At 60.3% G+C, this 2,785-nt stretch overlaps 1 pseudogene; it reads left to right on the top strand.

Moving 5' to 3' along the window:
- The first annotated feature begins 1,312 nt into the window (after positions 1-1,312).
- Positions 1,313-1,463, top strand: LOC142435120 (5.8S ribosomal RNA; annotated as a pseudogene).
- Positions 1,464-2,785: the final 1,322 nt, after the last annotated feature.

The following is a 2,785-nucleotide window of genomic DNA, read 5'->3' as shown; positions in this document are numbered from 1 at the left end:
GCTGTCGCCTGGAACCTGGGGCGAAGAATCGAGTTAGGACAGGGGTCTGGCACTTCCCCAGGGAGTTCCCTGCTCTCCCTGCCCTCCTGTGGTCCTTCACCCCAACCTCCTCAAGGGGCATCCACAAGTCTGGGCTGTTGCTGTCAGAACACCTCCAGGGGCCAGTCACCTCTGATGCCATCGTCCCAGGAGACACTGCATTTTCCCTCCCCAAGAGGCGAAGCGAGGCTTGTGGATTTTAGTCCCCGGCATCAGGCGCTGGTAGCCAGCCTTGGGCGAGCACTTCCCTTTGGGGTTTTGTCTGCCTTCTTGGTGCTTCTCCGGATTTGCCCGCTGCCTGTGGTGCTGCCTCCGCACTCTGCCCTGGGCTGTGGCTTGGAGGGTGGGGAGTCCTCCTCCCCTCTTGGGTCCAGCTTTGGTCCTGTCCTTCCTCCCCTGGGTCCTTCCCCCTTTTCCCCCTCCACCAACCTCTCTCCTGGCACAGCCCTCCTCCTCCACTTGCCAGAAGCCCTGCGTGCTCCCTCTGCCTTGGCCACACCCCTCAGTGGCGCCTGTGGCCTTGGGCTGCTCCGGTAGGGGGGTAGGACTGTCCCAGACATTCCTCTCTGACGTCAGGGTTTGGGGGAAGGCGGTCTGAGCGGCAGGGGCGGCGGATAGGTTTAGGTGGGAGGATGTCAGGTATGGAAGAGTGCTTGCGACCTGGTGTCCAGGCAGCTGCAGTGTGGGGCCTACGGGGTTCGGCCCCTCTCTTCCCTGCCACAGGCAGGCAGTTCTGAAGGTCTGGTGTTCCCAGGTGGAAGAGTGCATGCTGGGGCTGAGGTTCCCTGTCACATGCTGGTGAGAGGTCGCCTGAAGACTCAGGGGGTCGCCAATCGGCCCTGGGGAGAGGACTGGAGCGGCCCTCCTGCTCCCCAAGACCCTGCCTCCAGGACCAGGATGAGTGCCCGTCTGCGGGCCTGGTGGTCCAAGGAGAGGGACCCCGATGACTGCAGCCTTGTCCTTGTGGGGTCCTAAGTTTACAAGAACTCCTGGTATCCTGGGGGCAGGAGCCACCCCTGGGCTCCTGCGGGGTGACTTTCATGCCTGTCTTTCGGGGGCGAGCGTCGGGCACTGCCATGTCCCTCTAATGCCATCTGACTTTTCCAGAGTCTGATTTTGCTGGTTTTCTGGCTCCCTTGAGGCTCCATGCCACCCATCTGCTGCACACCGCCCCCAAGGGGAAAGAGAGGGGTTGTGGTGTGGTAGTGCTGGTTGTGGGGAGATACTATGCAGAACCAGTGGGGAAAAAATTTTGAAACTCCTATCACCCTATCACTCTTGGTGGTGGATGACTGGGTTCGTGCATCGATGAAGAAAGCAGTTAGGTGCGAGAATTAATGTGAATTGCAGGACACCTTAATCAGGGACCCTTTGAATGCATTTGCACACTAGGTCCCTCCCTGGCTACTCCTGATTGTGACCCGGGGTTGCCCGCCCAGGGGGTTGTGCGGCTGGGGCTTTACTCCAAGGGTCCTGCTGGCCTCCAGTGGACTGGCTCCACTGCAGGGCCCCAACTAGCTTTGGCTTATGCTGGGCTTCCGGCGTGGTGTTGCTGAGTGGGGCGTGGGGGTGCTGGAGATAGCTGGGTGTGGTGCCACTCCATGGAGAAAGCAAGGGCTAAGAGCAGCTCCCCGAGTTCTGGGGGCTGTCTGGTGCAGCGGGATCAAGACAAGGTGGACAGTCCTCAATGTCCTAGGCATGTAGCAGATGGGGACCAGGTGTTTGGCCCACACAGTGCCAGTACAGCGAAGCGAGTGCACAGAGTGAGCCTTGAAGCCCAGGGCGTGGGCCAGGTGGAGCCCCTGCAGGTGCAGATGTTTGTGGCCATAGCAAGTATTCAAAGGAGAACTTTGAAGGGTGAAATGGGGAAGGGGTCCATGTTGAATATGAGAGATGGGCGAGTGCCTTCTGAAGGGACCGGCGGTGCCCTCCGCCCACTGAAAGGGAGTCTGATTCAGATCCCAGAATCCGGAGTGGCGGAGATGGACTGCCTTGAGGTTTCCAGTGCGGGGGACCAAATGGACCTCGGAGAAGCCAGGAGGAGTCCCTGGGAGGGTTCTCTTTCCTTTGTGAAGGGTAGGGTGCCCTGGAAGGGCTTCTCGTCTGCCAGAGAGAGGAGCCTGAGCCTTGGAAAGTGTCGCAGTTTCAGCTGCGTCCTCTGAGCTCTTCCTGGCCCTTGAAAATCCTGGGGAGAAGGTGTCAGTGAAGTGCCCAGCCCTCCCCATTAAGCAGGTTTCCTAGGGGAACAGCCTGTGGCCTGTTGGAACAATGTAGGTTAGGAAAGGTGGCAGGCTGGATCAGTCACTTCGAAAAATGCATAGGCTCTAAGTGGGGCTAGAGGTGGGCTGCAGCTGATAAGGTGCCGCCCCTTCCCCTCCCCCAGGCCCAGGGACCACCTGCCTGGGCCCTAGTAGGCCTTTCTGGAGGTCTCTTTGTTAACTGTGGAGGCTTCTCTGTCTTGGGCGGAGGTTCAGGCCTGGATGCTGAGACCTAGGGGAAGGCGAGTCCACCGCCAGGCTCTCTGGCTCGACCAGAACACAGGCACCAGGGAGGTCCTGCGATGGCAGCGACTCTTGCCCTTCCTGTGGATCGCCCCAGCTGTGGCAGGCTTCAAGGCCATGCTCAGGGAGCCTGTCTGGTGGCCTTGGCGGCTGCCCCCCTCCCTATGCGCTGGCAGCAGCTGTTGGCTTCCCTCTGTTCCGTTTCACCCACTGAGCACAGAGCCCCTGGTCCTGGCAGCCATCCC

The sequence above is a fragment of the Tenrec ecaudatus genome, chromosome X (assembly GCF_050624435.1).
Source record: "Tenrec ecaudatus isolate mTenEca1 chromosome X, mTenEca1.hap1, whole genome shotgun sequence".
Taxonomy (NCBI): Eukaryota; Metazoa; Chordata; class Mammalia; order Afrosoricida; family Tenrecidae; genus Tenrec; species Tenrec ecaudatus.
This window is presented reverse-complemented; position numbering and strand designations above follow the sequence as displayed.